Below are 12,663 nucleotides of genomic sequence, written 5' to 3' on the forward strand. Positions count from 1 at the left end.
ACTAACTGACTTATAACTGTTACCTATACTGTCTAGAAAAACTGAGGCCTAATATATATCAAGTTCAGTCAAAGATTCCCCTCACTTACCACACTCCCTTCACCCCAAGGTAGACGTAACCCCAGCATTTGCTGAAACTAGGCTAAGTTCATCATTTCTTTGTGTGAGCTATGTATTCTATTCCTATCTATTATAGCTGACAGTATTTGAACTTTGAGGATTTAAGTGTTGTGCACAAAGTGTGAAGTTGAAGGAACACTGTATGTAGGATTGGCTTGCTTTTCTCCTACTGGCTTCATTGCAGCTCAAGTGCTGATCCTTTGAAATGGATGCCTGAGTGGAGGGGAGGAAAGAGCAATTTCTTGATATCTAGGCCCAACCCTGGGGAAAGCTTACCAGGGCCTCATGCTCTGTGGTCTGTGTGATTTTTAAATGCCCCTTGGGACGTGTGGATTCTCACAAACCCTTCCAAGAACATGAGCGGTTTTATCATCACTGCCATTTCTTCTCTTTTAGACGTCAGGAATCTTGGACCACTTCTTGGAGCAGAGAATTGAGTACCTTCCTGAAGTAAACGTTGACCCTCCACAGGTTTCTGCTAGTATCAGTGAGGCTCAACATGACTCATGAAAGTCTTTCAAGCCTGGTATTCTCTAAAGAAGTCTCCATGCCAGTATTCTCCATTGTAGCAGAACAACTCTCATCAATGTGTTCACATCTCTCTTCAATCTGTGCAGCCAGGTTTTCTGCCAGCTTCTCTTCGAGTCTCCAATAAAGTCGACTTCTACAGCACTGGGCAAGTCTGAAAGTACCTCACAGCCTCACCAGTATGCTGATGATGGGCAGATCTTCCACAGTCTGTCCTTTCAGTTTCTTGAAACTGACCCATGATCTCAGGCCATTGGGAAGCAGCAGTATCTCGAACTTACAAATCTTTCCGAAAATTAGACCTAAGCCAAGCTCCACAGAGGGTGGCAGTCCCTTCATGACACTGATCCACCCACAGAGCTCTGTCCAGTTAACTTGGATCCACCAGCCACAACAAGCCTGGTTGAACACACCAATATTCCATCTGGAAAGCAACCGGTAACTGCCATCCCCAATATTTGCTGCATCTTTCCAGTGTTGGGGGAGGGGCTGCATCAGACGAGAGATTCCTAAGATAAAAGTGATTCTCTCCAATAGCGTCCCATGGTCCTTTTTTTCCTACCCTCTTTCCTTTAGTTCAGAACTCTATACACAGTACAAAATAGGGAAGTGTGTTCATGTTAATTTTATGGTTCCACACATCTTTAACTTTTCTCACAGTTAAAAGTACAAAAAGACCCCACTATAGGAATCTTATTTTTGTGTAATAGCCTTTCACCCAGAATACATATCCGTCTGTTGCTTTTCGGCTGAAACACCCACACTCCCAGAAAATGGATCCATTTGATTCATGGGGGCTGAAATTCCTAGAAATTAATCCAATCACAATGTACACTTTACTGTCTGTCTCTTTTGCTCTTAGTGCAGTTTTGTAGTGCTACTTGTCTTTGTTAAAGGCATATGCCATTTATTCTCTAAATAGGGTCGAATAGGTCATTCATTCTTTCTATTGGAAGACTAGTAAATCTATATCATGGAATACGAATTGATTTTATTCAAAATAGGCATTTGGTTTAGGTCACGATGTCCTCTTATGAATGAATATTTTTGAATATTATTGCACGCATCTGTTTTCTGAATACAAGTTTGTTGAGTACATGCAAGCAGCAATACTGCATCGATGCGTGCTGAAAGCTCTTTGACATCCCTTTGAGTATTTTCTTTTGAATCATCATAGTTCTTTGGATATATATCATCCAACTGTACTGTTTTGGTGTTTGTTTGATTGTCTGTTTGCTTGTTCTTTGTTTTGCAAACACATTAGGCCATGCATCTCTCCGTTTGCTTCAAACAGAGGGTCATATAAGCTTATCCACTTAGTATAGTGCTGAAACTCACCAATGTTTTCCTGCTACCCTATCCCATCTTTAGGGTTTTGATGTCCTCCTTGCCTTCTTTTTGTTTATTCTCTGCAAGTCATAGCTCTTCTTGCATTTCCAATAACGGTTTTCTTATTTCCATTTCGTCTTGCTTCTTTTCTATTCAGGGTAGAAATCTCAATCTTTCTTTTAGGATAAAGTTAGAACTGCTGAATTGTTTTAAGTTTTGCTGGTCTGTGAATTTCTCTACTTCTGCCATTATTTTAAAGGGTGGTCTTGTGGCATAGGCTACGCTAGTTTGCAGCTTTTTCTCATTCAGGATTTGGTCTATTTCTTGGCACTCCTTCCTGTACTTCAATATTTCTGTCGGGATATCAGCTGAAACCCCTCTGGAGGTTCTGTTGTGACTAAGTTGCTTTACTCTAGGTGTATTTAAAATCATTGGGTTGATCATGAACTTTGATGATTTCAATGATAATACAGCTGTTTGTAAGTCTATTGGGATTCCGCCTGCTTTGGAAGCTGTTTGCTTCCTGATTTCGTATAGATGATTGTTTCTTGGCTTTCAGCAAATTTCAGTCTGATATTTTTCGAATACATTTTCAGCCCTTTTTTTTGTTTTTTTCTTATTCTTTTATAATCTTTCTTTTTCATCTGGGAATCCTATATGTCCTAACCTTGCATTCTTTGTCTTTTCCCATGTTTCAACAGCAATGTTTGCATTGGTTTACGCTTGAATTTATATGTCATCTTTTTACTGACAGTTTTGTGTTCTCATGTCTTCTCAAACACTTTTAAGTCCCTCTTCATTATCTAGTCTGCCAATTCCTGTCTTTAGCCATGCTATTATCTCATCCACTAAATTTTCTTTTTGTTTTTAACTGTTTATTGATTCATAATCATTTTACAATTTTGTTTCAAATTCCAGTGTAGAGCACCATTTTCCTCTTATGCATGTGTATATATACATTCACTGACATTTCTCTTATTTTTAGCAAACACAAAATCTTGTATATATTTCCCTGTGCTACACAGTACAGTCTTGAGTATATTTTCTACATTTTGATATCCCAGTCCTTTCCCACCCCATTCCCCTTTGATCAGAAGTCTTTATTCTATGTCTATGAGTCTGTCTCTGTTATATATATATATATATATTTCCACATATAAGTGATCTCATATGGTATTTTTCTTTTTCTTTCTGGTTTAATCCGCTCAGAATTGTATTCTCCAGTAACATCCATGTTGCTTCAATTGGTATTATTTTGTCAGATTTTATGTCTGAATAGTTTTCCATTTTATAAATATACCACATCTGCTTTATCCAGTCATCTGTTGATGGACGTTTAGGCTCTTCCTGTGTCTTGGCTATTGTAAATAGTTCCGCTATGAACATTGGGGTGCAAGGGTCATTTTGAAGTAGGGTTCCTTCTGTATATATGCCCAAGTGTGGTACCCTGGGTCATATGTTGTCTAATCCTAATCTTTTTAGGAATCTCCATACTGTTTTCCACAGTGGCTTCACCAAACTGCATTCTCTCCAGCAGTGTAGGAGGGTTCCCTTTTATCCACAGCCTTTCCAGCATTTGTCATTTGTGAACTTTTGAATGATGGCCATTCCGACTTGTTTGGGGTGATACCTCATTTTAGTTTTGATTTGCATTTCTCTGATAATTTGTGATATTGAGCTTTTTTTCATGTGCCTATTGATCATTTGCATGCCTTCCTTGGAGAATTGCTTATTTGGGTCTCCTATCCATTTTGGATTGGGTTGTTTGTTTTTACTCTTATTAAATTGTGTGAGATGCTTATATATTCTGGAGATCAAGCATTTGTCAATTTCATTTGCAAAAATTTTTTCCCACTCACTAGGTTGTCATTTTGTTTTACTTATGGTTTCTTTTGCTGTGCAGAAGCTTGTAAATTTTATTAGGTCCCATTTGTTTATTCTTTCATTTATGTCTATTGCTTGGGTTGACTGTTCTAGGAGAATATTTTTGAGATGTATGTCAGATAATGTTTTGCCTATATTTTCCTCTAGGAGGTTTATTGTATCATGTCATATGTTTAAGTCTTTGATTCATTTTGAGTTTATTTTTTTTGTATGATGTAAGGGAGTGTTCTAGCTTCATTGCTTTACATGCTGCTGTCCAGTTTTAACAACCCAATTTGCTGAAGAGACTCTCTTGATTCCACTGAATATTCTTGCCTCCTTTGTTGAAGATTAGTAGACCAAAATTTTGTGGGTTCATTTCAGGGCTCTCTATTCTGTTCCAATACTCCATATGTCTGTTTTTGTACCAATACCATACTATCTTGATTAGTGTAGCTCTGTAGTATTGTCTGAAATCTCGGAGAGTTATTCCTCCAGCCTCTTTTCTTTTTCTTCAGCAATGCTTTGGCAATTCTAGGTCTTTTGTGGTTCCATATAATTTCTTATTTGAATTTAATAGATGCAGAAAAAGCATTTGATAAAATTCAATGACAATTTATGATAAAAATTCTCACCAAATTGGGCTTATAGGGAGCATATCTCAACATGATAAAAGCTATTTATGACAAACCTACAGCCAGCATAGAACTCAATTGTGAAATGCTGAAAACCTTCCTACTAAAATCTGGGAAAAGGCAAAGTTGTCCACTCTCCCCATTTCTATTCAACATAATCTTGGAAGGCCTAGCCACTGCACTCAGGCAAGGAAAAGAAATAAAAGAGATCCAAATTGGAAAAGAAGCAGAAGGAGATAAAGATCCCTGTGCTATACAGAAGAAATTTGTTTTTTTTAATCCAGTTTTTATATATTGCGGCCCACATTTGCAAATCACAAACTCCCAAATTTATCCCTTCCCACTCGCTTTCCACCAGTAACCATAAGAATATTTACTTTGCTTGCAAGTTTGTTTCTACTTTGTAGATGAGTTCATTACTGTGTTCCTTTTCTTTCATTTCTTAGATTTCACATATAAGTGATACCATATATATTCTTTCTCTTTCTGGCTTCCTTCACTTAAGAATGATGATCTCTATATCCATCCATGTTATGATATTATTCTTTTTTATGGCTGAATAGTATTCCATTGTATAAATATAACACCGCTTCTTTATAGTGTCATATGTCAATGGACATTTAGGTTGTTTCCACATCTTGGCTATTGTATATTGTGCTGCTATGGACATTGGGGTGCATATATCTTTTCAATTTAGAGTTCCCTCTTGATATATACCCAGGAGTGGGATTGCTAGATCATATGCTTGGTGCAGCCATTATGGAAACAGTATGGATATGTCTCAAAAAACTAAAAATATACTTACCGCTTGATCCACTCCTGGGCATATTTATTTCTGAATGATCTGAGTATAATTTATAGAAATCGTGTCTCAAATTCAGTGACTATTTTTTAAGATATAGATTTTCTCTTATGCAATCACAATATATTTATCAAAATCAGGATACTTAATACTGATTCAGTATTATTATGTATGCCACAGTTCATATTCAAATTGTACCAGCTGTTCTAATCATGTTCTTCTTAATAATTTTTTTTTTTGGTCCAACTGCAATCCAGGTATTTGTGGGAAGGATTTCAGTTTTTCACCATTGAGTATTGTGCTGGCTGTAGGTTTGTCAAAAATAGCTTTTATTAAACAAGGTTATGTAAATTTTATTATGATTTGTTCTACTTCTGTGAAATATGTCCTGGGTAAATTGATAAGGATCACCTTAAATCTGTAGATTGCCTTGGGCATATGACCATTTCAACAATATTGATTCTTCCAATCCAGAAGCATGGGATATCTTTCCATTTTTTTTAAGTCTTATTTAATTTCCTTCATCAGTGTTTTATAGTTTTCTGTGTAGAAGTCTTTCACTGCCTTGGTTAGATTTACTCCTAGGTATTTTATTACTTTGGAGGCTATTTTAAAGGGGATTGATTCTTTACATTCTTTTTCTGTTGATTCATCATTAGTGTAAAGAAATGAAATTTATTTTTGAATGCTAATCTTGTAACCTGCTACCTTGCTGAATTCTGTGATTATTTCTAGTAGTTTTTTGGTTTTCTATATATAATATCATGTCATCTGCATATAGTGACAATTTTACCTCTTCTTTTCCAATTTGGATCCCTTTTATTTTTCTCTCTTGCCTGATTGCTGTGGCTAGGACTTTCAAGACTATGTTGAATAGGAGTGGTGATAGTGGGTAACCGTGTCTTGTTCCAGATTTTAGTGGGAAGATTTTGAGTTTTTCACCATTGAGTACTATGCTGGCTGTAGGATGTGTAGACGTAGTTTTGATTTAGCATTCCCTTTGTACAATTGCCCAGGAGTGGGATTGTTGCATCATAAGTTATTTGTATTTTTAGTCTTTTTAGGAATCTCCATACTGTTTTCCACAATGGCTGCACCAAACTGCATTGACACCGACAGTGTATTAGGGTGCCCTTTTCTCCACACCCCCTCCAGCATTTTTCATTTGTAGACTTTAGAATGATGGCCATTCTGACTAGTGTGAGATAATATCTCATTGTAGTTTTGATTTACATTTCTCTGATAATTAGTTATTTTAAGCATTTTTTCATGAGCCTATTGGGCATTTATATGTCTTCATTGGAGAATTGCTTGTTTAGGTCTTCTGCTCATTTTGGGATTGAGTTGTTTGTTTTTCTTATTAAGTCATATGAGCTGTTTATATATTCTGGAGACCAAGCCATTCAGTTTCATCTTTTGCAAATATTTTCTCCCATTCCATAGTTTGCCGATTTGTTTTGTTTATGGTTTTCTTTGCTGTGCAAAAGCTTGTAAGTTTAATTATATTCCACTTGCTTAGTTTGGCTTTTATTTCTATTGTTTGTGTAGACTGCCCTAGTAGAACATTGTTGAGATGCATGTGAGATAATGTTTTGCCTATGATTACTTCTAGGAAGTTTATTGTGTCTTGTCTTATGTTTTAGTCTTTAATCCATTTTGCATTTATTTTTGTGTATGGTGTAAGGGAGTATTCTAACTTCATTGATTTACATGCTGCTTTCCAGTTTCTCCAACACCATTTGCTGAAAAGACTCTGTTTATTCCATTGTATGTTCTTGCCACCTTTGTTGAAGATTAATTGACCAAAATTTTCTGGGTTTATTTCTGGGCTTTCTATCCTGTTCCATTGATCCATATTTCTGTTTTTGTACTAATACTATGCTGTTTTGATTACTGTAACTTGTAGAATTTTCTGAAATCTGGGAGGGTTATTTCTCCAGCCTTATTCTTTTTCTTCAGCTATGCTTTGGTAATTTTGTGTCTTTTGTGATTCCATATAAAATTTAATATGATTTGTTCTATTTCTGTGCAGTATGTCCTAGTTAACTTAATACAGGTTGCATTAAATCTGTAAATTGCCTTGGGCAGTACGAGCATTTTAACAATATTTTTCTTCCAATCCAGGTGCATGGGATATCTTTCCATTTTCTCAGGTTTTCTTTAATCTCCTTAATCAAAGTTTCATTGTCCTTCATTTATAAAACTTTCACCTCCTTGATTAAATTTATTATTAGATATTTTATTACTTTGGGTGCTATTTTAAAAGGGAATGTTTCTTTAAATTCTTTGCCTGATGATTCATTATTAGTATAAAGAAATGCAACCAATTCTTTTCCATTAACATTGTATCTGTTACCTTGCCAAATTCTTTTATTAGTTTTAGAAATTTTGTGTGAAACTTTCAAATTTTTCTGTATACAGTATCATGTCATCTGCATATAGTCACAATTTTACCTCTTCTTTTTCCTATTTGGATCCCTTTTATTTCTTTCTTCTTACCTGATTGCTGTGGCTAGGGATTCCAAGACTATATTGAATACAAGTGGTGAGAGTGACAACCTTGTCCTTTATGAAGATTACACTATATAGCACAGGAAAATATATACAAGATCTTATGGAAGCTCACAGCAAAAAACAATGTGACAATGAATATATGTATGTTCATGTACAACTGAAAAATTGTGCTCTAAACTGGAATGTGACACAACATTGTAAAATGACTATAACAATTTTAAAAAGTTTTAAAAAAGCTTTTATTATGTTGAGATGTGTTCCCTCTATAACCACTTTGGTAATGTGTTTTATCATAAATTAGTGTTGAATTTTATCAAATTATTTTTATGCATCTATTGAGATGATTGTGTGTGTGTGTGTGTGTTTTTTTTTTTTTTCTTTCTCTTGTTGAGATGCATTACATTGATTGATTCATGTATGCTGCAGCATCCTTGTGTTCTTGGGATGAATCCAAATTGATCATGGTGTATGATCTCTTTTATGTGCTGTTGGACTCTGCTAATATTTTGTTGAGGAGTTTTGCATCTATGATCACCAGTGATATTAGTACATAATGTTGTTTTTTGGTAGTACCTTTGTTTTTGGTATCAGGCTAATGGTGGCTTCATAGAATGAGTTTGGGGGTACTCCCTCTTTTTCAGTCTACTGGAAGTGTTCAAGAAGGACTGTTATGAGTTCTCTGTATGTTTGGTCGAATTCCTCAGTGAAGCCTTCTGGTCCTGGACTTTTGTTTCTAGGTAAGGCTTTTATTTCTAATTCAATTCGATTTCTCCTGATTGGTTTGTTCAAGTGGTCAATTTCTTCTTCATTCAGTCTTGGTGGACTCTATGTTTCCAGAAACTTGTCCATTTCTCCTAGGTTATCCATTTTATTTCCTCATAGTTTTTCATAGTATTCTCATATGACATTTTGTATTTTGTGGTATTGTTTGTAATTTCTCCATTTTCCTCTCTTATTTTGTTTATTTCTGCTCCCTCTTTTCTCTTCTTCATGAGCTTGGCCAGAGATGTGTCAATTTTGTTTACTCTTTCAGAAAACCAGCTCTTGGTATATTGATTTTTTCTCTTGTTTTTTAATCTTTATTTATTTCCTCCGTGATCTTTCTTATTTTCTTTCTTCTGCTAACTTGCTTTTGTTTGCTCTTGGTTTTTCTGATTCTTTTAGCTAGTAGTTTAGAATGTTTATTTGAGATTGTTCTTCTTTTTTGAGGAAGTCCTGTATTACTATGAGCTTCCCTCCTAGGACTGCTTTTCCTGCAAAGCTTATATTCTCTGTGGTTATGAGTAGTAAAACTTTAAATAGATGTTTTCCAAGAGCAGTTTTACATTCACATCAAAACTGAGAGGAAGGTACAGAGATTGCCCATATGCCCTGTCCCCATACTTGCACAACCTTCCCTATTAGGCCACTCTGGTGGGGACGTTTCTATCTGTTACTGTTGATGAACCAATAATGACACATCTTTATCACCTGAAGCTCATGGTTTTTATTAAGTTTCACTCTTGGTGTGCATTCTATGGATTTGGACAAATGTGTAATGACATACATGCATTATTATAGTATCAAATGGTGTATTTTCACCAGCTTCAAAATTTTCATTGCTTGCTGATTCAGCTCTCCCATCCAAAATCCCTGGCAACCATCAGTCTTTTTACTGTCCATATGGTTTTGCCTTTTCTAAGATATCACATAGTTGAAATCATACAATATGTAGCCTTTTCCAATTGGCTTCTTTCACTTAGTAATAGCCATTCAAAAAAAAAAAAAGGCATTCAAATTTCTTCCTTGTCTTTTCATACCTTGATGGCTCATCTGTTTTTAGCATAGAATATTGTTCTGTTGTCCAGCTGTACCACAGTTTGTTTACGCATTACCTAATGAAGAGCATCTTGGTTGCTTCCAAGATTTGGATATGATGGATAAAGCTGCTCTAAACATCTATATATTGTTTTTTTGTGTGGACATAAGTTTTCAACTCCTTCTGGTAAATACCAAGGAGTGCAACTGTTGGATTATACTGTGCATGAGTGTTTAGCTTTTTAAGAATATGCCAAACTGTCTTCCACAGATTCCCTACCATCTTGCATTCCCATCAGCAGTGAATAAGAAGTGCTATAGATCCACATCCTCACCAGGATTTGGTGTTGTCAGTGTCCTGAATTTCGGGTGTTCTAATAGGTTTGTTTCCATTTGCCTAATGACATATGATGTGGAACATTTTTTGATATGTTTATTTGCCCTCTGTGTATTTTCTTTGTTGAGATGTCTGTTAATGACTTTTGGCTACATTTAATCAGGTATTTTTGTTTCACTGTTGAGTTTTAAGTGTTTTGTGTATATTGAAGATAACAGTCCTTTATCAGATGTGCCTTTTGAAAAGATTTTCTCCAAATGTCTTCTCTGTCATTCTCTTGACATTATCATTACTCTGGCAAATTTTTAAATTCAGTTATACTTTTCAACTTCAGGTTTTCCATTCCTTTTTTTTTAAGTAAGTTCTTTCTTATTATTTTCTATTGGATGAGACATTTGCATATCTTCTTTAAAATTTTAATCATGACTTTTTGTTCTTATAGGAGTTATAATGTCTAATATTATATTTTTAATATCTAATATCTGTGCTCAGATATTGAAAAATAGTATTCATTTGATTTGTACTTTTATTCTCCTTTAGTATGGAACAATTTTCAGCATTTCTTTTCTTTCATGATCTTATGATTTTTGAAGAACACATGTCATTAATTTTATACTGTCCATTTTATAGTTTTCTGATATTGCCTCATGACTAGTTCCATGTCATGTATTGTTAGCAGGAGCACAACAGGCATCAGTGATGCTATGTTCTTCCCAAAGTGTTACTTTAGATGGCACAAGATGTCAGTTTTTCCACTTATGGGTGATGCTAAGTTCATCACTGCATTAGGTGGTGTCTACTAGGTATCTTCCCTATAAAGTTCTTTTTTCCTTTCTGACTAAACAGTAACTTGAGATTATGTAAATATTCTGTTCTTCATCAAAATTTCACCCACTATTTTTAAGCATCTATTAATTTGAGATTATGTAAATATTCTGAGTTTATGTAAATATTCTGTTCTTTTTTTAATACTTATTCAATTTCATTTCTAGTGATTGGTTTGTTCTAGTGGTCAATTTCTTCTTGATTCAGTCATGTGGACTGTATGTTTCCAGAAACTTGTCCATTTCTTCAAGGTTATTCATTTATTTTCCATAAAGTTGTTCACAGTATTCTCATATGATATTTTGAATTTCTGTGGTATTGGTTGTAATTTCTCCATTTTCATTTCTTATTTTGATAATTTGTGCTCTGTCTTTTCTCTTCTTTGTGAGCTAAGCTTGAGGTTTGTCAATTTTATTTACTCTTTCAAAAAACCATCTCTTCGTTTGATTGACTTTTTCTTTTTTTTTTAATCTCTATTTTATTTATTTCCTCCCTGATCTTTATTGTTTTCTTCCTTCTGCTGACTTTAGGTTTTGTTTGCTCTTCTTTTTCTAATTCTTTTAGTTGGTTGGTTAGGTTGCTTATTTCAGATTGTTTATCTTTTTTGAAGAAGGCCTTTATTGCAATGAACTTTCTTCTTAGGACTGCTTTTGCTGCATCCCATAGATTTTGTGTGGTTGTGATTTTTGTCATTTGTCTCAAAGTATTTTTTAATTTCTTCTTTGATTTTATCATTGACCCATTGGTTTCTTAGTATCATGTTGTTTAATCATCATGCTGTTGTTTTTTCTCCTTTGTTTTGCTGTAGTTGATTTCTAGTTTCATGGCATTGTGTTCAGAAAAAAATGCTTAAAATAATTACTATCTTCTTAAAATTGTTGAGTCTTCTTTTGTACCCAAGTGCATGGTCCATCCTAGAAAGTGTTCCATGTGCACTGGAAATAATGTATATTGTAATTTTGGGGGATGTAATACTCTGAAAATATCAACCAAGTCTAATTGTTCCATTGTATCATTTAGTTGCTGTGTTGCCTTTATCTTTCTGTCAGAAGAACCTGTCAAGTGATGTGAATGGGGTGTTATAATCTCCTACCATGATTGTGTTCCCATAGATTTCTCTCTTTATATTTGTTAGTATTCACTTTATGTATTTAGGTCCTCTTATATTTTGTTCTTCTATGTTAACATGTATACTATCCTCATCTTGCATTTTGCCTTCAATCATTATATAGTGCCCTGTTTATCTTTATTTATGGCTTTAGTTTTTAAGTTATTTTGTCTGTAATCAGTATTGCTACTCCTACTTTGTTTTCTTTTTTTTCCATTTGCATGGAATATCATTTTCAATCCTCTCATTCTCACTCTATGTCTCTTCTTCTCCCTAAAGTTTGTCCCTTGTATACAGCATATGGTATGTTGTTGTTTTATTTTCCAATATACCACTCTGTCTTTTTATTGGAGCATTTAGTCCATTGACATTTACAGTAATCATTGTTAGACTTGAACTTATTGCCATTTTGAACTTGGTTTTGCAGTTGATTTGGTATTTCCTCTTTGTTTCTTTCTTTTTTCTTTTTGTGGTTTGATAATTTTCCTTGTATTATCTCTGTTTTATTTTGTGTGTGTCTCCATTGTAAGTTTTTGTCATGTGGTTACTCTGGTTTTTACATATACTAACCCATTACTATGTCTGTTTGTTTTAAACAGATAATGATAAAAGTTCAAACCATCCTGCCAAAAAGAAAAAGAAAAAGATAAAAAGAAAAATACTCAATTTTCTTGCTTCCCTCTCCCATTCTTAATGATTTAGACATCTCTCTTACAATTTCATGTTTATCCTGTTGTTATTCATTGTAGTTATCACCTTTCCAATTACTTTTTTTTCCTTTCAGTAGAAAACTGGTCATCCTGAT

The sequence above is a fragment of the Camelus dromedarius genome, unplaced genomic scaffold (assembly GCF_036321535.1).
Source record: "Camelus dromedarius isolate mCamDro1 unplaced genomic scaffold, mCamDro1.pat HAP1_SCAFFOLD_114, whole genome shotgun sequence".
NCBI classification, from domain to species: Eukaryota; Metazoa; Chordata; class Mammalia; order Artiodactyla; family Camelidae; genus Camelus; species Camelus dromedarius.